Source organism: Triturus cristatus, chromosome 5_2, assembly GCF_964204655.1.
Source record: "Triturus cristatus chromosome 5_2, aTriCri1.1, whole genome shotgun sequence".
Classification (NCBI taxonomy): Eukaryota; Metazoa; Chordata; class Amphibia; order Caudata; family Salamandridae; genus Triturus; species Triturus cristatus.
The window spans coordinates 181132073-181157628 of record NC_140588.1 but is presented as its reverse complement, the minus strand read 5'-3'; positions in this window follow the sequence as shown (position 1 = coordinate 181157628).

Sequence of the window (25556 nt, the reverse complement as noted above, 5' to 3'; positions counted from 1 at the left end):
GCATTTGCCAACCAACACCATATGATATGTCACTTATTGAGTTTATTGTGCTTCAATGACTCAGAGTCATCATCATAGGCTATAGCTCCGGCCCTCCATTATGAAACGTTTTTAGTTGGCTTGACTACCTGACTTTTCTAACATTGTCAACAACAAAATGCCCAGAGTGATTTTTCATAGAAGATACTGCTAACCAAACTGTAGTGATGTATTGTGGTTGTATTTAAATAAGGGAATGCGTATCTGGTCTCTAAAAATGTGTAATTTGTTTTTGTAGCCGTTCAGACCCCCAGTGCCAGGGCTGGTCAAGCTGCAGAGGTGTTTGGAGGGGAAGGTACAATGGTGGCAGGGACGGGCAGTGGTAAGTCACATTGGTTGCTTATTGACAATTATTATTATACTCACTAGTTACAAGGGCCTCGTGACTCGTGAGAACTTATGATCGTGAACCCTACTGCTTTAGCAGGTACAGCGGTGGTTGAGTTTTTCTGGACTCTTCTATGTGCTACTCAACAAAAGCTCACATAATGAACTCTAACATTGATGGGTTGGTGGACACGTGAAAGAAGGGAAGGGTAAAAGAAAGGATGGGTGAAATGGTATATGAGTGATAGGATGTGTGGGTGGTGAAAGGTTGTGTGGGTGGGTATTGGGTAATGGATGGATGGGTGAAAGGGTGATTTAAAGGGTAGACACTGAATGGATGATTATAGGGATGCATACTATGGACTGGAAATTTTGGTGAAAGACTGGATAAGAGAAAGTAAAGCTTAAATCATGGTGGCTATCAATGGGTGAATATAGAATGATGAAAAGAGTAATGAATAATTGCTTGGATGAGGAAACACGGGAGCTCTTCTGGAGAGTTACATGTTCACCTACTTTGCTTACTTGGTTTTATGATTATGAAAGCTATGTTTCAAAGTGGGGGGTATTTTAATTTTTGGTCTACTCCCTTGAATCACTGTATTTGTTAAGCAAGGCAGATATGTATCCCAACCATCATCATCATTCATCACCCCCCTACCTGCCCATGGCATTTCACCACCCATGACCTAAGTGCAGTATGTTTCAATTTGTGACAGCAGTGTTGATTGTGCAATGTGAGTCTGCTTCAGTTAATACGGCATTTACAAAGTTTTCAATAAGTTGCAACCTGAACACATAGTTTTTTTCCCTTTGCCAACTCAGTCACCTCTTAGTAGTTCACTCCTTTATTCTTTCCTAAGTCCTTCCATCCTAGCCTACCAAAAAATTGAAAAATCCATTCTTGCCATGTGCCACGTTTTTATGGCCATTTAAAGTGCTTCATAAATATATTTCCTGGTTTCCCATGACAGATTTATGCCTTTTCACATTTTTCCCTTTTATCCACTACAGTGACTGAATAAGACAAAGTTTAAGCATGTGATGATGATCAGTGACACCCTGTTATTCCATAGCAAAAGCTCTACCTGCCCGGCCTAATTCCTCTAACTTACCCTGCAGTGGAGTAAGTCAAGTTTCCATTCCTAACTGTCAAGCGAATTAATTTTTTTAAAATAATTTGTGGTGGAGAGTGAGGCCAGGGAGTAAAGTGGGACTAAGTGTCTGATTTCAAGTTTGGTGTATGGGATACTCTGTGACAAACGTACCAAAATACAATCTATATATCCCATTCCTTTCCCTGTAGTGCAGAGCATAGTTTTTCTCACCGTCTACTTACAGTAGACAGGCTATCCGCATTTTATACATGACGTGTGTGATGTGGTATCTTATTTGCTATTTATCTGCTTCTTTGGAGTGAGGGTAGAATTTGAATGGTATTTGGAGAAGAGCAGGGCTATTGGAATAAAGTAGGATAATTGTCCATTACAGCTGCCCCAGCTGCAGACTGCAGAGAGAAGCAAAGTACCCAATGCGCTGGCTAGCATGCCTCCATTAATTCAGCACAACAACTTGTACTCCAAAGTACATAATGCCTTACTCATTAAAGAAATGTAATTTATTAAAAAATTTCCACACAAAGTGTCCATTTAGTTTTTTACTAGGAAAGCCTTTAAAAGAGAAAAATAATTGAATCACTGTTTTCTTTATTCTGGTGTTATTCTGCCTTAATTCCTTTCAGCCAGACAGCCAGTGCTTTTTATGTGAGGCGTGTGTGGGTAAAAAGTGGCCCTTTGACCCTCCTAATCACATCAAATTCCAATGGCTCTAGGAGACTAGCAATGTATTTCTACTGTACCACCCACTATTTAATTTTACTGAAGTATTTGCACAGAGCATTGTTTACAATATGTCCTTTTTCCTTTTAGATTTTTTCTTAATCTAGCTGCTCCTGCTGGTCCATCAGCACCACGGACAAAGCAAGAGATAACAGCCCGGATGCGGCGGAAGAGGCTTTAGACCATCCCAGCTAACTACCGGCTTCTAATGGCCCTGGAGTATGAAGAGGAAGAAGCAGCTGCCACTGCTCCAGGCCCCAGTTTATTCAGCCAGCCACAGCTCTAGGCTGTGGGCCAGTACATCACCAGCGGCACCACCAACCTTAACCTTAACCGGCACTGCTGTCCCCCCCCACCGGCCAAACAGACTATTCTAGTGCCACCTACTGCAGCAGATCGACAGACTTGATATCTGGATGGGATGAATAGAGTAGAGGCTGGATAAACTCCAGATCCGCATTGACGATGCCCTCTTTTGAACCGTTTAAAAAAAAAAAAAAACGTTGTGGGAGAGCCTGTTGTCAGTGGAGATGGTGGGAAGGGAGTTGGAACCGGAGGATTGTGGACTTTTTGACCATTTTTTTATTTGGACATTGGTTGGGGATGGGGCAAATTGTTTGGGGAGTGTGGTGGGCCTGTTGTGGGTTGATAGTTTTTTTTATATTGTTGAAAGGAATTAAAGGGAAAAAATATTCTTCTACTTTATGCCTCATGTAGATTTTTTTGTGGTTTATTCTTACTTTGCACTGCTGCCTTTTTACGCAGCCTGTTTGTTTAATCCGTTTATCAAATTGTATACCGGTTAATTATAGTTAGTTATATACTCTTGTCTTACTACCCACTGTAACTATATTGATCATTAGGGGATATGCTGCAATGACCTATATTGCCTGCAATAACCTGGATAAACAATTACTTATCAGTAGCAGAAGTTGATTGCTTACTCACCAACTAAACTAGTTTATTTCACTCTATAGTTCTCTTAACTGACTAGATGAAGAGATGGCTGATACCACTCCCAATCCTCCAACCTTAGTTACTGCAGGGTTTCCCAAGGTGCCTTTCTTTTTCTTAATGGTGGTGGTAGTAGTAGCAGGCTAGTGCGCTAACAGGGAAGGAATCACAAACGCTGTCCCACTCCAACCTTGTTGTGCTCCATCTGTACGATAATTGAAAGGAGTATCCATCATAGGAAAATAAATTGAAAGAAAACACTGGGTTAGGGGGATATATATATATATATATATATAGACTCCGGGCACACACTGAAATGATTGTGAAGATGGTTGAAACATGTTTGAGAAGCAACTATTTCCTGTTTGGTGAGGACCTATACAATCAGGTATGCGGTACTGCTATGGGCACCTGCTTCGCCCCCAACTATGCTAATTTGCATATGGGCTGGTGGGAGCAGGTGATCCGGACGCAGTACCAGGAAGAATAGGAAGAGCACATAATGCACTGGAGTCGGTTTATTGACGACCTATTTTTGGTCTGGAAGGGAACAGTTGAAGAGGTTGAAAACTTTATTGATAAGATTCAACACAATTCACTAAATTTGGCATTCACAAGTGAAATAAGTAAAATCAGTGTGAACTTTTTAGATCTTACGGTATATATCCACAAAGGTAGGATATCAACTAAGCTCTACAGGAAACCAACTGCAGCCAATACGGTGCTGCATGCATCAAGCTTCCACCCTGTAAATCTAAAGAGGAGTATTCCGTTTGGGGAATGCTTGAGAACCAAGCGGAACTGCAGCGATGCTGTAGAAACTGAAGCAGAAATAGGGAACGTCGCGAAAAGATTTGTAAGCAGAGGCTACCCAGATGAGTGGATTAAAACAGCAATTTCCAAAACTGCTAAAATGAGAAGAGAAGAAATACTTTTTGGTGGAGGAAAAGATAAGAGTAGAGAAAGAGGAAATCAGTGCAAGTTGATTACAGAATATAGCTTGCAACAAAACAAAGTGAGAAATATTTTAAATTGCCATTGGCATGTCATCAAGAATGATCCAGTCTTAGGTAAGGTAGTTCCACGTAGTCCAGAGATAACATTCAGATGAGTAAAATCTTTCAGACAATCGCTCGTAAGAAACACCTTAAAGAAAAAGACAGAAAAGGGGACCTGGTTGAATAAAAAGCAGGGGTCAATACAGATAAGTGTAAGTCAGGTGTCTCAAATGAGATGCGAAAGATCAAAAGCAAGTACAACTGTAAAACGGATTTTGCGGTCTAGGTCCTGCAGTGCCCATGTGGGCTGCGGTACGTAGACAGCACTATCTTAGAGGTGCATAAACGAGTACTACAACATCTTAGGGCGATCAAGAATGGTGATCGCACTTATCCAGTGGCGCGCCACTTTGAGAGATTTCACAACAAGGATGTGGCAGGAATGACATACTATGTGGTTGAGATTCGGGGTGGTAACCGTGAAAAAAGCACCGTAAATTGGAATCCCAGTATATTATTGAAATTAATTCGAAACAACCAGAAGGCCTCAATGTGGAAGAGGATATGTATACACATTTGCAACAGGAATCGATAAGAGAGTTTAAAGTATATGATATTTGACTGCCTCACTATGAAATGTTTTTATGAAATGTTTTTAAATTCACTTAAAAGACAGTCGTGTAGGTAGGGTAGTCTATGTGGTAATTAATTAGCATAGAGATATGTGAAAGGTTTATTTTTGGGAGTGATAATGAATTTTTCATTGGTCCTTACAAGCAGTTTTCAGAGCAATAGATCTGTGAACCCATTGGGGTTTGATAAGTTATGAGCAAGTGGCTGCTATGCAATTGATTACTGTTGCTGTGTCATTTTGCCCACAGGGGCTATACGGGCTGATGAAACATCTAGTTGTGTTCTGCAGTATGTCAATATGCCCACATGGGCTCAATGGGAAATGTACTAATGTGGTCTTGAAGAGAGACACAGCACACGCTGTTTCCTTATAGAGGTGTGGCGTCATGCAGTATGAATTCACACTAAGCGAGAAATTGTGCAAAACGCAGGCAACGCTCTGCTTATTGAGTTAAGGTAATTGTGACTATAATAAGTTATTTAAAGTTTTTGAATGGAACTTTATCAAAAATGAATGAAATTATTGCACTTTGTGAAAATACCCGGAAAAACTACCAGTCTCTCTACACTGTTAATATGTTTGTAGTTTTCACGTGACACCCACTGTGAGATGTTTAAAATGGCGGCTCTTAACTTTTGAAATTATCGGTGAGCAAGGCTGCAAAGTCAGCTGAAACGCGCTCGAAGGATCCCGAAATAAAGTGATTTTTAGCCAGCTACACAAGGCATCGTCATTATCCTTTGGTAATATAAAGGTAACGTGGAGAAAATAATACGGGACCTACGCCAGTGGGGTCCGGAGTGACGACGCGACTCTCGAGGCAGGCGGCGGTATATATATATATATATATATATATATATATATATATATATATATATATATATACCGCCGCCTGCCTCGAGAGTCGCATCGTCACTCCGGACCCCACAGGAGTAGGTCCCGCATTATTTTACATATATATCATAGCTTTACAAAGATTGAGATCGTCAGCAGACTATTACCACCATGACACCAGAAAGAATACTTAATAATATCACAACAAATAGCAAGAATAACTTCTTCTGAGCAATGGGGAGGTAGTATTTATTAAAACTGAAATTACAAAATCCTGAAGTTAGAAAAATTGGACTCAAATTCTAGAGTACCCAAGGTTAAGCATTTACACAACACAAGGCCTGAATAATGATGCTGACAAGTGACTTTTTTCTATATCTAAAATATGGATCACTTTTTTGCGTGAGTGGGTAAATGGGCCAGTGTGGGCTATTGTTCAGGTAATAGAAGATCCCACATTGAGTTGGTGTTGCTTTCACCACATCTGCCCCACCAAGTGTGTGATCCATTTATGGTACAAATTAAGATACACCTCAATAAATCACACAGCCCGGAGGAAGAGGGTTAGAGATTTGACTAATGGATAGGAATGGGGATTTGGGGAAAGTTGTAACAAAGACAAACACTACACAATGACAACATTCATCTGGGTGATGAGCAGCACACCATCAATCTGTTGTGGAAGGAAATGAAGGAATGAGTATTAAAGATCAGCTAAATGCATAGCAAACAGTCCTTTAGCCCTAGAGACCCAAGCTATTATTATATATCTAAATGTTCTGTCATCTAGGTTTGAGAAATAAAAATTATGGAGGAGTGAAGTGAACCCACACAGTACTGAAATATTATTCTTAAAAGAAAAATTATACTGTATTGCAAAATTGGGCAGTGCATTTGCATTCCTCTCAGATTGTTCGTCAATCTTGGGTGCCAGGCTGAAGCGGTCCGGTAAGGTAAAGAGGAGTGTTATGGAGCTTTTGCCTTCTGTGCACTACAACAGAAGGTCTGCGGACAAGGAAAAGGACTGAAGATGAGCTTCATGAGGAGTGTACCGAGAGGACTCAGATGCAGAGCAAAAGCATAGGGCCCGTTTCACAGAACTAATTTAAGACAAAATCCTCAACTTACTACCATTTTGGTATTCACAGAAGGCACTTACTCATTTTGGTATTCACAGAAGGCCCTTACTCATTTCGGTATTCACAGAAGTTAGGAGTCCTAACTTTAGGACTCCTAAATGCCTTCTGTGAATACCGAAAGTCTTAAAGTTAGGATTTTTCCCAGTTTAGGAGTAGTAAAGTTAGGACTCCTAACTTTAGGACTCCTAAATGCCTTCTGTGAATACCGAAAGTCTTAAAGTTAGGATTTTTCTCAGTTTAGGAGTAGTAAAGTTAGGACTCCTAACTTTAGGACTCCTAAATGCCTTCTGTGAATACCGAAAGTCTTAAACGTAGGATTTTTCTTAGATTAGGAGTAGTAAAGTTAGGACTCCTAACTTTAGAACTTCTAAATGCCTTCTGTGAATACCGAAAGTCTCAAAGTTAGGATTTTTCTCAGTTTAGGAGTAGTAAAGTTAGGACTCCTAACAGACCCCATCACCCGACCACATAATAGAGGAGTTTCAAGTTTGAGCCAGCACACACACTCAACAGCATTGCATTTCTCAAATAAATGCACCTCTCACTAGTCCACAGAGCTGAGTATGCCTCTTAGAGCATCATCATCATCATGTTGCTTTCCCGGAAGTTGCTAACTGCCTTCTTCTAGCTGTTGCTTAGGTACTGGCTGCTCTGGGTACTTCCATCATACTCCTCCTGACTCCAAGTTACAAATCTGTACAACTCTGTTCTGACCAACCCAAATGAGAGTGATCGAGATGTTGTGCACTGCTGTTGATGATCAAGAAGAGAAATATTCGGTAATTTTTTGCTTACATTTCTGCTTGTTAACTCAATGGACTGGTCTAGTCTATGAAAAGTGTGAACCAGAAAACAAGGAACTGGACCCGAAAAGCAAATCATGGTAAGTGGTAAGGAGGAAGGCCAATCACCTTCAGGATAAATGATCACCCTCTCTCAATGTCTGCCACTACATGAATCATCACTACCAATCACTCACTGGTGCAGTAGTAACCTGTTCCAATCCAAGCATGGTGGTACAAAATTGCCAATCCTCTTTGATGCATGCAACACACATTGGGCAGTCTTGAAAATAAAATGTTTTGGGGCAGTCCTGCTAGGGGATGAAAAATAGGATAGGCCAAGACGGAGGCAGGCATTGTCTCTCCAACATCCTTAAAGGGAATGGGGTAGCCTTCTTCACTGCACACTGGTCCAACTCCAATCTGGCCAAACATGTGCCTAAAATGGTGGAGCTACATAAGTCAGACTGAAACAAATAAACAAAATATATCATGCTCCCCAAGCTATATAATTATTTTTGGGGGGTAAAGCAGTTCGGTGATAGAAAGTTCTATGGTGGCGCAGGCATATTCAGTTAGGGAAGTAGAGTTTGCCTTAAGATTCAGGTGTTTCACCCAGAAATTGGTCAGCTAACACATTACTATGACCCTAGTCTGACCAATCACCCTGATTATCCTTCTGAATTAGTTTAAGTATGGTGTAATTAGGTGGTATAAAGTGTTGGTTCATTTTGGTCATGGTCAATCTCAACATTTTGAGGTGAGAGACTGTTCCTTCTCACTGTGACCACTGTAACACCTGCACTGCACACATGCTCAGCAGGCAAACTGACTACAGGACAAGCCAGATACGTTATTGCCAGCATGCTGAGCACTAGCCATTGGCATCTCTTCCCATACCAATACACCAATGGGTTTTGATCCACATAAACCTCTGCCAGATGAATATGCCTCTTTTTTCCGCTGCCTGTCACTCCGCATGTTGTTACGACACTGTCGTTACAATGACCGCGTTGTAACAAAGCATACCCTTACCTTGAGGAGGGGGGCGCTGGATGTTGGAATAGTAAAATTTACTATTCCAACTCCAGTCTGTGCGGACAGTAGGAAAGTGTTGGATTTAAAAGCTAAACACCTTCTCTCCCCTCTGCAAGTCATTTTTACGACTTGCGGGGTAATGGTATGCGTTGTTACAACATGGTTGTTGTAATGACCATGTTGTAACAACATGCCGGGTGATGGTTTTGTGGTCAGGGTTGTTTACCCATCCAGAGAGTCCTGGGCCCTTCTCTAAATGGTCATTGGTACTGCAACTTGCTCAACTTCTTTTGCCTTCACCTCTGCACATGACTTAAGATCTGCCACTTGAAACCAAGCCATTGCAGAGGTTAGGGCTGATGCTTCTGTGGTTATTTCTTCTCATTCTTGTTCCAGGTCACTGGCTTGGTCAGCAAGCCATGTCTTGTATTGTAAAACATCCCCTTCGGAAAAAGGAATGAAAGCGGCCAGTAATTATTTCTAATGTGGATCAAGATTGTAGTACAGATATAATGTTTGATTACACAATGTCTCTTAGCAGCCTTATATTATCAGGTTAAGCTCTCCACCAACTAATGCGCATCTTTCTTTTCACCTACACTTGCATGCATTTCAGACACATTCTGTAGCTGTTCCTGTAGCAAATGCAACAACGGGATAGCTTGGCCCATCGCCCTGTCCTCCTTTCTGACTTCTCCAGTGAAACCCTCAAAAGGAAGCGACATCACTGTCAGGCATTTGACTATGTCCCATTTGGCCATCTTGATGATCATGCCTTTCCCATTTGCATCCCGTCTTTGCATGACATAATCATTGATCAGTCTGTACTGCTCAAACAGACATGGCAACATGTAATAGGTCAAGTTCCAATGTGTTGGCACCTGCTGTATGAGGGCTTTAACTGGCATTCTATTATCATTCTTAATGATCCTCGACTGCTTTCAGCCATTAAAAGAATGAGTGCAGATTCTTCTGTAGGTAGATAGTAAATTGCCGACTCGGTCTTCGTTTTTGAGAAAGTCCTGTACATCAATGTCAATACAGTGTGCCAAACACGGAACCCTGAAATAGGCACTATCTGCAATGACCTTAACTATATTACTGCCATTGTCCATGGGAACGAATCCAAATCTGAGACCCCTGGTTCACAGCCATTCAAATATCTTGCTGTTAAAGTCTTCCAAGATGTTTGCAGCTGTATGGGAATTCTCCCTGGGTAACATGGCTACTGTTCAATGCTTCTGGGCACCATTAAAACATTTCATCTGCGTCCAAACTTAAAGATATAATTTCTCTAACTCCCACAAAAGAGATCCAGTGTTCAGTGATACACATGTAATCATTAACTTGAAAACTGACCCACATGTCTGTCGTCAGGTGGAAAGTGTGAATAGCACTCTTCTGTAAGGCTTGTCCAACCAATTCCAGGACATCATGATGGAGTGCTGGAATAGCAACTCTGGCAAAATAGGTCCTGCTGAGAAACTTTCATTTCAGGCAGGTCGCCGTCACAAATTCTACAAAACCAACTCCTACCAAAAAAGAAAAAGGCAGAAGGTCCAACACTAACATTTTGGTCAGCTCCCTGTTGTAAAAATGTGCTGTTAGGTGGTTGTGTTCACACTGCCCCTCCTGACTCAACATGAAAGTAATGGTAGCCTAGAAATTTTTCTTTTATGGAGCCACTGACACAGGTGACGTCTGAAGAGAAGAAGGTGGCGGACTCAATGTGCGTCTCATGGAAGTCATTGTATGCTGTTGCTGTGTGTGTCACCATCTGACTGTGAGTCTTGTCCCATTTCATTGTTCCTGATGTGGGTGATACTAGTGTACTGATGGGAACAGGACAGCTATGCTTTCTTCCTCATCACCTTCCGCCATGATCAGTGCAGGTTCCCTGCTCTCATCACCTTCACCAACACCACCTGCAGCAATTTCTTTAAGGTGTACCTCCCAGTGGATTGTGTAATGTTTTTTCAGATGGGATGTTTGCCCTTCAGTACCATAATGTGTACCAGCCTGCTCCTCATTGAACACTCGCATGGCAAATGGAGCATATGGCAATGTTAGGTTCCTGCTTGCTAACCCTTACGAAGTTCCAAACTGAGGAGGTCAACTTTCTCATTGGGCCACTGGTGCCACTGCCAATGCTCGTAGAAGTAGAGGTAGGTGGGCATGTCGATGATTGCCTCTCGGTAGTGTGCACTTCTACTGAGCTAGTGGTGGATGCAGGTCGCAGTGGCCTTGAAAATATGGGAGCTGGCAGTGGTGGTTGTTTCAGTGCCACATCCCTCGGAGTAGGTTGAGGAGGGATAATGTCAGTCTCCTCTGGGGCTGGGGTAGCGTTCATCATGATGACTGGCTCATTATACTTCTTTTCTTCATCCATAACTTTAAGGCTTTCCTTTTCCCTTGCCTCTCCTGACATGTCTCAGACTGAGGCGGGTTTCAATCCATGTCCAGATCATCAGAATTGGGGGCTTGGATCTGCTCTCTGTTGGTTAAATATATGAATTACTTGTTCCCCGAGTGAGGGTCCGGGGGGTGGGGGGATACTTTGTTGTTTTGCAAAAAATAAAAAATAAATGATTAAAAAAAAAAAAAGAAATGGGGGCTTGGAGAAGACAGCCTTCCTTTTTCTTGCTGGTGATCTGGGACCCAATGGATCTTCCGAAAGATGGGGTTCTACTTGCTCAGCAGGAAGCTCAAGCTCCTGTTCTGCTTCTACTTCAGTAAGATCTACTTTTGCTGGCAGCGGCTGTTGTTGTCCACTTAGCTGAGTTGTTGGCAAGGATTGTGTACTACTTTGTGAAAAAGACAAATACAATTAAATGTCACATCGGTATTGCCGTAATTGCAGTGGCTGCCTCTATGTCTGACATGGGCTTGGACCTAGGTTGGAGTGGGGCCGTTGATGTGGGAGTGCTGCTCCCAGCTTTTTCCCTGGAGTGGTGTGTGTCAGGCACATGATGCTGCCTGAAAAAGGTTTTGGCTGACACACCAGTGGTGGGAAGCTTCTTCTTCTCACTGGCCACTTTCTTCGCAGCACCTTTCTTTAGGGCCATCTTGAAGCTGTCAGTTGGCAGTGGCACTTAGCTGCACAAGCTGTAGAGATTGGAAGACTGATGTCACATTTTGTTTTCTTGTGCACCTAAAAACAAACAAGCAAGAAAAACATTAGTGAAACGTGGAATTGTACAGACAAAGACAATATAATTTAGTGTGGTTACTTAAGTTATTAATAAATAGTTAACAACAATACAGTGTATCCATTCCAAAGTCAAACCACACCAACATAACATAATGTTTAATTTCCAATCTGGATGGATTACAACAACATACAGATGTAACTGCTTTATGTGTATCATCTCGAGAAACACATTTGGCACTCAGGGAGATGCAGGTGGAAATGGAATAATCCTTAGAAAATGAATTCTGCTGTATGGCTGTGTGCCTATGGCAGTCAGGGGTTTAATGGGTGGTGGCCAAATGTAACAAAAAAACGAGAAAAATAAATTAATTACAATTTTTTACAAAAAATTTAAACAAAAGAAAATCTAATGAAAACAAAGTTTACATTTAAGAAATGAAAAAGGAACAATAATAAAAAATAAAAAGAGATTAAGAAATAATTGAAAAAAATGGCAAAAGAGAATAAAAATATAAATGAAAAATTGCTGATGTGCCAATGAGAAACCCATTTTGGATTTAGGAGGCAATGGGGTGCAGTGGAAGAATGCAAAAAAGGCATATAAGGTAAAACACTATTCATAATCATACAATACATTTACCATGAGTGAATATGCCTCAATCATATTATTAATCAGATCTCAGGGAGAAGAAAAGAAATTAACACAAGCAAAAAAGCTTAGGCCTCTCCCTCCAATCTTCGTAGAAAATGGCTTTGAAAATTGGAAAAAATGGTACGCAAAATGGCAACCAGCCAAATGGTTAACCAACAAAGAATGCATGCAGGTCTTGGCAAAAAGCACACTGGCTGGCCTGCGGACACATAGTCAAACAACAAGAAAGCGGTGGCCACAGAATGGCCACGGACCACATAGTCAAACAACAACCAGTAAGGAGGCATGGCCCCAACAAAGAACACATGCAGGCCTATGGCAAAAGCACAATGGCTGGCTGCACAAAATGGCCATGGCCACATGGTCAAACAACAACACCAAGCAAGGAGGCATGGACAACAAAGAACACATGCAGGCCTATGGCAGAAAGCACACTGGCTTGCTACACAAAATGGCCACTGGCCTCATGGTCAAACAACAAGCAAGGAGGCATGAAAAACAATGAAAACACATGCATGCCTATGGATACTGACTATACAAAATGGCCCCTGGCCACATGGCATGGGGAACTGACCATAAGAAAACACTAGCATTAATTCAACAATGCCAAAAATGAAAATTAACTTAGCTGTTAAATTTTGCAACAAAACACATCCCCCATAGGAATCAAGTATATATTACCCCACCTATACACTTTTTGTAGAAAAAAATTGAAATGCCCCCCAACAAACAACATTTATTTATTTAACTCAATGCCATCCCTGGCCTAAATGATGTTTCAATTTGACAGACACCACAGAAACAGTTGTTTCATGCATCCATGACTAGTACTGAACCTGCAGGCTACATACCACAATACATTTTAAACATAGAATAAATTACAAATAAATGATGGCGCATGCCCTGAATCAAACCAACAACACCCTTAGACCACATATTTTAAACTTACTCATGATTTCACAAAAACAAAGTCCTTAAATCCAATGATATATATGCAGCAGATAAAGAGAGTGATCCTTCCAGCTCCAAATCCAAATGAAAAGTGACCAGGAGATGTTGTTGTTGTATAAGCTTTATATTGACAGCTCATGTCATAAAAGCAATAAAAACACTACATTGAATAAAAAGGATGATAAGTAGACGATACATACCGCAGCACATTGCAGGTAAATATGCGTAAGCAATCCAACCAAGTATTCGACTGCAGCCAGAAATCAATATACAGATCAAGAAATTCGCGATAAAGCTATTGATAAAGCATAACAATAAAAGCATACTAAACAAAATTCGAAAATGGGAAGGAAAAAGCACAACAATGGTTCCTAGTCTAGTGCATCATCAATTAGGCCCGATTTGCAGCACCCAGCAAGCCTTATTGACATTTCAAACCCTCTTCGCGGCAGCACCTATGCAAGACTAAATAACAGTAAAGTGCACGTACATAACATATGTGTAAAACGTGAATTGCCAGCATATAAGCCCTACGGCAACTTTATGAAGTCCTCATACCACGGGGTGCTGCAGCTTTCCTGACTGGATCTTTTGTCTAATAAGCCATGCATGGCTCAGGAACTTGGTCACGCTGCAGGCAAAGAGTGGTCTAGGATCTGATCTAAGAATGTACAGGGAGACCCGGTAGCCCCATGTGCCCAGCTGCCGGCAGATTGGTTTCAGCCATTTCATCCTTGGTGTGGTGTATGCCTGGCAGACAAACGTGAAGTGGGTAATATTTTCTACCGGGGCCTTGTAGCATAGACAATATTTTGGTGTTGAGTTGCTTGGGTGCCAATTAGCTGTTGTCTAACAAACAGGAAGTGTGCCAATTCTAAAATGGATGTATAACATCCTGTCCTGAGGGACCTGGATTATGTCTAAAAAGGGTTCTAAATATCTGGACTGTTTGTGAAGGAAACATTCTGCAGTTAGTCTCCCCAAATTTGGTTTACTAATTTCTTGTCGATTCACTGATTCCCACTAGAGATGTTTAAGCTCATCATTCCTAGATGGGTCATGCGTGTCCCAATGTGCGTTGAGCCCTATTGCTGACATCAATTTCCTGATGTTGGAGACCCAATCTACTTTTTTGCTTCTATCCTGATGACCTGGGATAGAGCTTCGTCATAGGATAGGAGCTTTTGAGTCCACCTAATGTGAGCCCAAAGAGTTGGGGGGCGTAGCCTTGCAATATCGCCAATGGATCTCCTGCCCATGTCAAGCATTAGGGGAGTGGGGGAATGTTTTGTGGTAGCATCACTAAGTCCCACCAGGAGATGAACAAAGCACTGGGAGTATCCTGCTGGACATCCAAATCAGCCTCTCACATTAATTCCTGTTGGAGTTTCTCCTGAGAAGACTTGGTATGCAATATTTAAGCTTAATACTTATTAAAGAACTAAACAGTTCTTAAATCTCCATAAACACCCCCTCTTCTTCCCCTCAGAGTTAATGATACTGAAGGTACTGGTAACTCCAGGGGGAGGATAGGAGGAGTCATTGTGGGAATACGAGCAGGATTCTTAGGTGCCCCAGCGAAATGAGGAATTACCAGGGACATCTGAAATTTCTCATCTGATCCTCTCAATAAGTCTTTTCCCCCTGGTTTTCTTTACAAACATTCCACCTGCTTGGAGCAGGTGAAGTTTCTGTGAGTAAAGGAATACAGGTCAAAGGTGAATCTGGAGTTCTTGTAATGCTAGTGGGACCACTAACGAAGTTACCAACCTCATCAGAATGAAAAGAGCACTCATAATGAGGTCACTTATAGTCAGATTAAGAAGTCAGCTTTTTCCTATACATTCAACTCATTTTAAGGTATTTTGAGGTATATTTTGTAAGGAATGCTTGATCTGCTGCCAGACAGATCTGATTCTCCTCCCGCACCTATGGCAATTATGGAGTCTACACTCCAACAAACATTGTTGCTTCGCTGAAGAAAGCAGCTTCACAGTCCAGGGTGTGCAAAACAAAGGTACTCTGACAGCAAAGTGGTCTTAAACTTTCTAATCAGAGTGTGCTAGACCTAACCTTCCCTGTATTAGCAGGAAGGCTTTGCATGTTCGTAAAGGAGAGGGCAATCAATAATGCAGATCAACTACAAGTACTTCAGGGATGTAATTAATATAACATAACATAATATAACCACAAGATATAATGCCACAGAATCATGCCCTGCCATTCAACAAGTATCTTATTCTCACCTTTAGCATCTAGATGTATTTTATTAAGGCAAACTATCTGACATCAATAAATGATAACATTTAAGATAGGTGTGCGCTCAATCTGGTGTAGAGACAATTATCTTAACACAGTAGGCAGTAAGGGTCATCACCAGTCAATGCTATTTTGATGGGTATTTCTAGAGACATAGGGCCCGATTCACAGAACTAACTTAAGACAAAATCCTAAACTTACTACCATTTTGGTATTCACAGAATGCACTTACTGCTTTTGGTATTCACAGAATGCACTTACTACTTTTGGTATTCACAGAATGGATTCACGACTACTAACTTTACGTCCGCACTCGGGCCGGAAATTCCGGCCCGGAGGCGGAGCTTCTGGCCTGGAGGCGGAGCTTCCGGCCCGGAGGCGGGATTTCCGGTCTAGAGGCGGAGCTTCTGGCCCAGAGCTGGAGATTTTGGCTATGGCTAAATCTCCGCCACTGGCCGGAATCCCCACCTCCGGCCCGGAAGCTCCGCCTCCGGTCCGGAAGCCCTGCCTCCGGTCCGGAAACTCTGCCTCCGGGCCGGAAGCTCCGCCTCCGGGCCGGAATTTCCAGCCCGAGTGCGGACGTAAAGTTAGTAGTCGTAAATCCATTCTGTGAATACCAAAAGTAGTAAGTGCATTCTGTGAATACCAAAAGTAGTAAGTGCATTCTGTGAATACCAAAATGGTAGTAAGTTTAGGATTTTGTCTTAAGTTAATTCTGTGAATCAGGCCCTCAATCCTGGGACCTCAATTGCCGAGAAAACCACAGAGTTAAGCTCCTCATCCTGAGAATGTAAAATATGTTGGTTTGGAGCAAAACGTGTTATAAATGACAAGAGTTTTTTTATTGGAGGAGACCCTCTTTCATCTGTGCCACACTACAAAGTGATTAATAAGGATGAGTTTATATATATATATATGTCAGAATATTATAAGAAGGTGTAGTTATCTCATTGTGGGGGTATAAAACATATGTTGGAACCTCCAGTGACAGGTTCCCTGAGGAGGCGTTTTACATTCTACAGTTTAAATATGAGCTTGCACCTCTCCTATTTTTTCACAAGCTAATATATATTTTCAAACCTGCCTAATGAGTTAGGTCTTCCATCAAAATATTTCTGTAAACAAGGAATGTAGGCATTCTTCTGTGCTTGTAGATCCATTGCACTCTACTGTCGAACTTAATAGCAAGACAATTGAAAAAAGTTAAAGGTTCTGCAATCTTCATTTTGTGTGCTCAGTATTTAGTCTGCATAAAATATTTTATTTAAAAAACTAGAAAAATACTTGAATTCCTTTTAAATTAATTTCTGTTAGTAACACAATTAGTCCACGTTTTCTCAAGTGAGTTTGCACATTTCACTTTATTTCTATTATCCTGGTTCAACTGGATATCAGAGAACAAAGGATGTTGATCAATGATTTAACCTATTTAAAAAGCTATTTTCTTGTGGGTTAATATATTGAATATGAACACAATAACAGCAATGTATCTTTGCTGCCTAATTTTCACAACTATTGACAGTTTCGCCCTTAATTACTAATAGATGTATGGATGCAAGGTTTGTGGAGTTAATTTTATTTTGATGAATTTGATTATAGGATTACTTGTAGAGATTAAATGAAACAGAATTGGTATTGAGGTCATTGTGGTCAGGATGTGATTATTTTTACCTAAGATCTTAACTATATTGTAAACTAAATCCACTTTGGAGGGATGAATTTGAGCAGTCAACTCGCCTGGTCTTCATATACTTAATAGACAGGCTTTTAAAAGAGTCATTTTAAGGGGAGTAGCTTACTAACTTCACAAAGCCATTGAATGAGGGTGAATATTGATGCTCCTCTCTGGTGAAGGGGCAGTTTCACATATTTAAATAATGATATATATCTTTTTGTGACTCAAGTATTCTCTTTTTATAGAGAAAGATGGGCATTTTAGTAGAACCATACTCTAAAGGAGCATAAAATTGGACGTATCCTGTCATGTGATGTGATGTATATTGACTTGAGAAAGAATTCTGATTCTGCAAGCATTGTGTTAAACATGTCTACTACATTGTGGGTAGGACTTGATCTGTAATATGGTATTGATACTGTGGCAAAGGAGTTTCTTGATTTGAATGGGACACTATTCCTATTCCAATAGAGGAGCATCCACTTTGCGTTCTACTGGCACTAACTCTGCTTCTGACTGGTGTTGCTTAACATGTTCCAGATATTTATTATATCTTCTGTCATTCTTACGTACATGGTCCCGTTGCAATATCTCCTTACTTAATGTAGCAACTCTAATCATTAGCAATGCCATGGTAATGACATTTCTCAAGGTGTTATCGGGATGTGACTGAAGGGAATTGAAAAGCTTGGCTACAGGTAAGACAGACAGCAGTTTTGATGTGAGCCATGACTGAGTTCCAACAGGCCCAAACAATCTGAACAACAGAGGCATCATGGTTTCTTTAAGGAATGCTTGGCTTTTCTGTGGTAGTTTGGCTCAAACTGCAAGTTTTTCAGCAAAGAAAGGGTGTGTGGTGTATGGTCAAGTACACTTATGGGCAGATTTATCAAGCAGTTGGGTAGCCCTTGTGCCACATAATAGAGCACAAGGGCGACACAACCACTAAGCCAGATTGATCAAGCCATGCAAGGCCACCTTGCATGGCATTGCGTGGCATGATAGATCTAGAGTGATGCAATGCAGCACACATCACTGCATTGTGTTACTCTGCCCCAGGGAAGCATTCCATGGGTGGAGAGTGGGTGTTCCCACTCATCCATCATAGATTTTGTTGCATTCCCAGATTTACCATTACTCATAGACCTGGGAATATGACAAAATGCTGCGCCTCCTCAGGTGAGGCATAATAAGAAGAAATATCTTTATTTCTCCTCATTTTTTCCTCTGTGTATGTGTACTGTATTTTGCAGCACACATAGAAAGAGGAATATGCCTCTGAGGATTGTTTGTTTTGTGTCCCTTCCTGCACAAAAACACCCCTGTCTGCAATGCAGGCAACCTTGCACAACGGCACAAGGGTGCCTGCACAGGCGGTATGCAGCAGTTTGTGCAACAGCGCAAGGAAAGGGCACGAATGTGCTGTATACTGATCAATATTGTGCATTCCTGCCCTTTCCCAATTACGCAGAGCAGGGCATCAAGGTGGCTTGCTGAGCTGCATGATTGTTTGATAAATGTACCCCATAAGATCTAAAAACATAAAGGAAAAAAACAGCTTAGATCAAAAGAAGATCAAGACAAATCACACACTAGGAAAAATTAACACAAATACCAAATTAATGCTATAAATGTAAATCATATGCAAAATGAATATACAGTTTGAATCAAGGTCTGAATTCAAATCAGCTGGTCAAACTACTCTGTCTCATCTCTTGAAGTAAATAATAATTCACAGCCAGCAAGCTTGAAAACTCAAAGAAACAGGGCGCAACACTAAAACTGCAGCTCAAAGAGGTTGATTGGCAGGTTCAAAGGTCTGTGTTGAGGAGCTTACTGTCAAGTCTTCTAATCAAAATAAACAAATACATGGAGGCTTTATTGAGCTGATGTGTAATGAAGGGTGAACCACTAAGGGATGCTAATTGAGCTGTTTTTATTCGCGGTTGGGACTGCTTGAAGACCCAATGTTCCAGGTGATGCTATGCAGTGTCTCTGACAGGATGCAGGTACCCATAGATTGATACTCGCTCAGGCTAAAATGAGATCTAACACCAACTCTAACATGGGCTGTCTTGATGGTTCAAAAAGTTAAAACAGGGAAAGCAGATGGAAAACAGATTGTCCCCTGGCTAGTTCAACCAAACTCAGCCCTCTCTAGGAGTCTCTGCAAGCAGCTCCATTGGGACACAGATGTTTCTCAGCCCTGTCAGCACCTCTGGCTTCCCAAAGCACGTTTTGTCCTAAACAGACCACCACCTTCCAACATGGAGGCTTCTCTCAGCTCATCATCACTGAGGCTTCTTGGAGCAAGGCCCCCCAGTAGAAGAAATGTCTCAGTGGAACCTCTTACTACCAGTTTTCCCATTCAAGTAAGGAGGGCTATAGTCGGAGGTTCTAGACAAAGTTTTAGGGATCTCTTTCTTTATCTCAGGAAGTAATTATTCTTTGCAGCAAGGGGGAGATACTTGATTTCTTCTTCAGCTTCATTCTCTTTTTGTCTTTGGTGTGGGTCAAGGTGTTAAACTTAAATGTCAACTGACCAATCACTGATGATGAAATCTTTGATAATCCAAGGAAAATCCTATGGGTCCCACTCTTGGTATTTCCACAAAGTGATGAGTTTCCTTTTCTGAGAAATTTCTTAGTTGCAAAAAAACTAGTTCTAGAGTTCACAGAGTTCTATAAGCCTTAGCTAAATGAACTATGGAATACTTTACTCACTCTCTTGCATCCTAACTCTACCCCTCTCAGTTCAACTGAACCAAAACTTGGTCCAGTCCTCTTACAGAGCCTGGTTGCATTGGATGTGGAGCAAACGCTTTTCTTAAAAAATAAAAAGGAATGGGTGCATCATGGCTAGTTCACACATAGAGGTTGACCTTGACTACTCTAGAGTCTTTCCCTCACATTTCCTGTGCATTGTTTGGGTTAGTTCTTTGTGTAGAAGATTGCAGGCCCAGCTCGAAAAGGCTTGATTTATGCGTGATAACAGAAAGAAATATGCATGTATTTTAGAATGCACTTCAGCAGAGATCAAGTGGATATTTTTCATATTCACAAATTGATATAAATGTAATAGATAATCACAAATTCACTTAAAAACTGTTGTTTTCAGGCTAAATATTCACACTAAACATTTGGTTTTGATAGCATTTTCCAATTGAAAGTGACAGTTATGAGTTTTGAGTACATTTTGTGCAGTAGAATCTGCTAGCAAAAGTACATATAATAAATAATATTCTGTTTTTTTAGAGTAAATGGGAAGACTATACCCTTGATTGCCCTCCTGAAATTTGTAAAATAAGTGTCTTACCAGAATAATTGTTAGGGCAAATTGAAAAAAGTTCCCCTTTCAAACAGAAGATACGTGGCTGTTCAGAAGATGTCTTAGTAGATGTACTGAACTAAACAACAAGGAACTAGGCAAAAACTTTTTCCTTATAGTGATGTTCACCACCTGAATGATTTACTTTTTGATTGCTGTGTCCTGGTGAATCTAATTCCCTGTATGACTTAGAGGGTCGGTTACAGATTTTCAGATGCTGACCAGCTTAAAAACACAGTGGATGCATCATCCACGAAAACCTGCGATATTTAGAGTTCAGAGAAGATGAGGTTTCCCAGCTGTCTTCACCAAAGGAAACCCTTTACAGAGACCCCATCCACCATTGGGCTGTTAGACAATGGCAAAAGAATCACCGACCTATTGAGTATTTTTGGAACTGACATGGAAAGTTTCTGTGCCCTCTGCAGACCTGTCACTGCAGCTGCAGGTACAGAGATCCCCTCCTCCTCGATGATCTCTAAATATGGGTGGTCTTCCCGTCGGGCCACTGAGTCCATAGCCAGCCACCAAACTGTAAAGGAGCCCCTGTGAGTAAATGACCCACTTTGCTCTGGCTACAGAGGCTGTCATCATCATTAAGGATCTGACTGTATGTAATAAGAGACAGTAACTATAGGTGATTAAATGCTGCCTTTATGAGATAGTCCTTTATAAGTTCCCTCATTGTTTTGGGAAAAAGTGTTTTTATGACTACAGGAGGGAAGTGGGGAGGTGGTGGAAGTTCACAACAAAAAACGTCTGAGAAATGTATTTTCCTCATCCAGTCGACAGATTCAGGGGTCACAGAAATTTTGGCAGGAGACTAGTTCAACTAGTGGTAACAAGTACTGTAAGTAGAACAAGGTATATGGCTCATATGATGAGCATTTTACCTGGACAAAGTATCAAGTTTTAAACATCAGGAGACAAAAATATTGGATACAAAATATTGTGATGGCAAAATATCGTTGTCAAGAATATCGTTTTTTCCAAGTAATATTGTTGTTAACAATAACGTTATTGCTAATATCATTTTCAATGATATAGTTGTAAAAATATTGTTTTTTAATTATTTAATGTGAATTAGTTCATGTATATTAATTTTATTTGTTATTATTGTTTGTATATTATTTAATATGTGTAAGGATAGCTAGTAATTGTAAGTTATTTTTACTTTTTCATTTAATTACCAATAGTAATTTATAGTGCAGTAGTCAATTGTCTAGGTTTAAGAGGTATAGAGTAGGAAGTGATTTAAGTAACACTTAATTATAATTTATTATTAATAATTTATCTGATGACTAATTATTTAAATTGCGTAATAATTATAATGTTTAGTTATATTTTTGGTGTGGGCTACTGGGTTTGTGGGGATAAAAGTTGGGAAGTTAATTAATTAAGTAATAATTAACAATTAATTAGTTATGCATTATTAAATATTTAATTCATTATTAATTATGTATACTGTGTAATAAATACATTTTTTAATTATAATTTAGGTGCGGGCTGCTTTGTTTGAATAGGTATTGAGTGGGAAGTTAGTTAAGTTATAATTAATGACCAAATTATGATGAATTTATTATGAATTATTTAATTGATTAGACGTACGTAAATTGTGTAATACCTTTACATTTTAGTCATATTTTAGATGTGGGCTTTTGGGTTCGTAGTGACAGAGTAGGAAGTAATAATTAATAAACAAGTGTTTATGTATTTATTATTAATTATTTAATTGAAACTGATTATGTACATAATGTAATACTGTTTTATTTGAATTATATTTTAGTTACAGGTTGCTATGTTCATGGGGGAACAGATTGGGATGTTAATTATGCAATAATTAACAAATATATATTAATTGGTGATTAATTCGTTAAGTGATTATCAATTATGTAAATTGTGTTTCTTTTATTTTTGTTATATTTTAAGTTTTGATTGCTAGGTTTGTAAGGGTATAGTGTGACAAGTAATTAAGTAATAAATAAATAACAACACAGTTTTTTATTTGTTCATTCATTATTACATTGTTTCATAATCACGTACATTGTTTATTGATTTTTATCTTATATATTTGTTAGGGTTGATTAATAATACTAATATCTAGAATTGTATATTTGTTCTAAATTCAAACGCTTATTCAAATATGTAATGTGTTTGAAGTTAAGTACTATCCCTACTGTTGCTTAGACTTAACCTCTTCGACGCCGATGACGGAACGGTTCCGTCATGCACGTCGGTTGGGCTGTGCTTATGACGGAACCGTTCCGTCATGTCCCCGCCCGCGCTCAGAACTTTCAGCACCGCGCGGGAATCCGCGCAGCGCTGAAGAGGTTAAGTGAGTATAGTAAATTTAACCTCTGCAAAGTCCAATGCTTTCCCTACTGTTGCTGCACAGATTGAACTGGGAATAGTCAATCTTACCCCTCTGAAGTCCAATGCTTTCCCAACTGTTATACAGACTGGAGTGGGAATAGTTATTCTTACCCCTTCGAAGCCCAAAACAATCCCAACTGCGGCAAAGAGTGGAGTCGAAATAGTAAATCCTACCCCTCTGAAGTCCAAAATGTTTCCTACCGTTGCACACAGTGTAGTGGGAATAGTAAATATTACCCCTCCATAGTCCAACACTTTCCCTACTGTTGCACAGACTGAAGTGGAAATAATATATTTAATTCCTTCTGAGTCCTATGATTTCCCTATTGTTGTGCAGACTGGAGGGGGAATAGTAAATCTTACCCTTCCAAAGTTCAACACTTTCCCTACTGTTGCACTGAAAGGAGGTGGACTAGTAAATCTTTTCCTTCCTAAATCCATTGCATTTCCTAATGTTGACCTGTTTGGATTGGGAATAAGAAATGTAACTCCCCCTGAAATCCTACACTTTCCCTACTGTTACATAAACTGTAGTGGTAATAGTATATTTATTATTCTCAGACTTCAGTACTTTTACTAATGTTGTTTAAAAATGTCTATGATTATTATTTGTTTATTTTTTATTTCATATCATTTGTGTATATATATATATCTATATTCACTGAAAAAAACCCACAGGTTTCAGGGACGTTATAGTTAGAAATTAGAATTTAAAAAACCTTAGATATTCACTGAAAAAACATAGGTTTCAGGGACGTTATAGTTAGTTGGACATTTCACTCGTACAAAATCAGAGAAATCCGGCCGTTATAGTTAGTTGAGCTAACTATAACTTGCGCCCCCGCAATGCACTGCTGATGATGTCACATATTATGTCACTCATGACATGGTCAGTGATATCACTGATGACATCACTGATGACATCTCAAATGACATCACTGATTACATCATCCAGTGACTGAGTGTTTCTAAATAGTTTAAATATGTTTTATACATATATATGCCAAGGTATATTGAAGAATGAGTGTTTATATTAGTGTCTGAATTATTAATTTGATAGGTGCAAGACAGACTGTATAAGTGAGTGATTAAACGTGTCTTACTAATGCATGGGTGACTGACTAATCTGTATGAATGTCTGTATCAGTCTGTCAGTTGGTGTGTAAGTGGTTGCTTGGGTTGGTGATTAGCTATATGAGTATCTATATACGGCTTTTTGATATGTTGTGTGAGTACGTAAATGGGTGTCTCAGAGTCTGTGTGGGTGGGTGGCACGTGTGTGACTCCCTGTATGGATGTGTGAGTGGGTGATTCTCTGGGTGTATGGATTCAAGAGTGTATCTGTGAGGGGCTATATGGGTGGGTGAGTGTGTGTATATCTGTATTGGTGAGTGAATAGATGTCTCAGTGGTACATGTGTGAGTAACTACATTTGTGAAAGGTAGTATATGTGAGTGTTAGAGTATATAAATGATTATATGTGAGAGTGAGTGATTGTGAGTGGTACTGGACGAGTGTGTGGGTAATGTCTGGTCATTGCATGAGTGCATGTGTAGTGCCTGTGTGATTGCATGAGTGCAAAGGTAGTGGTGATTTTTTAAGTGCATGGATATTGGCGAAATGTTTGCATGAGTGCATGGGTAGTGCCTGGTGATTGGAGAAGTGCATGAGTAGTGCCTATGTGATTGCATGAGTGCATGGGTAGTGCCTGGGTGATTGGAGGAGTACAAGCATAGTGCATGGTGATTTTTAAGTGACTGAGTGATTGCAGGAGTGCATGTGTAGTACTTGAGTGATTGGAGCAGTGAATGGATAGCGCCTGGGTTATTCCATGAGTCGATGAGTACTGCCTGGATGATTGGAAGAGTGCATGGGTTGTGCCTGGGTGATTTTGAAAATGCTTAGTTACTGCTTGGGTGATTGCATGAGTGCAGAGGTAATGTATGCGTGATTGGAAGACTGCATGGGTAATGCTTGATTGATTGTATTAGTTTATGATTAATGCCTGGATGATTGCATGAGTGGATGGGTAGCACCTGGATGATTGTAAGAGTGCAATGGTAGTGTATGGTGATTTTATAAGTGCTTCAGTATTGGTGGAGTGTTTGGATAACTGTATGGCTAGTAGCTGGGTGATCGGAGGAGTGCATGGGTAGTGCACAGGTTAATAGAGCACTGTATGGGTAGTCCTTGAGATATTACATCAGTGCATGAATAGTGCCTGGCTGATTGGAAGAGTGCTCTGTAAAGCCTGGATGTTTTTGTAAGTGCATGGGTATTGCTTGAGTGACTTTTAAAGTGCATGGGTAATGCATGGGTGATTGCATGAGTTTATGGGTAATACCTGGATGATTGCATGAGTGTATGGGTAGTGCCTGGATGATTGCATGAGTGCATGGGTATTGCCTGAGTGATTGCATGAGTGTATAGGTAATGCCTGGGTGATTGCATAAGTGTATGACTAGTGCTGGGGTGATTGGAGGAGTACATGTCTACTGGCTGGTTAATCGAAGGAGTGAATGAGTAGTGTCTGTGTGATTAGAAGAATAAACGGGTAGTGGCTGGTTGATTGGATCAGTGCATG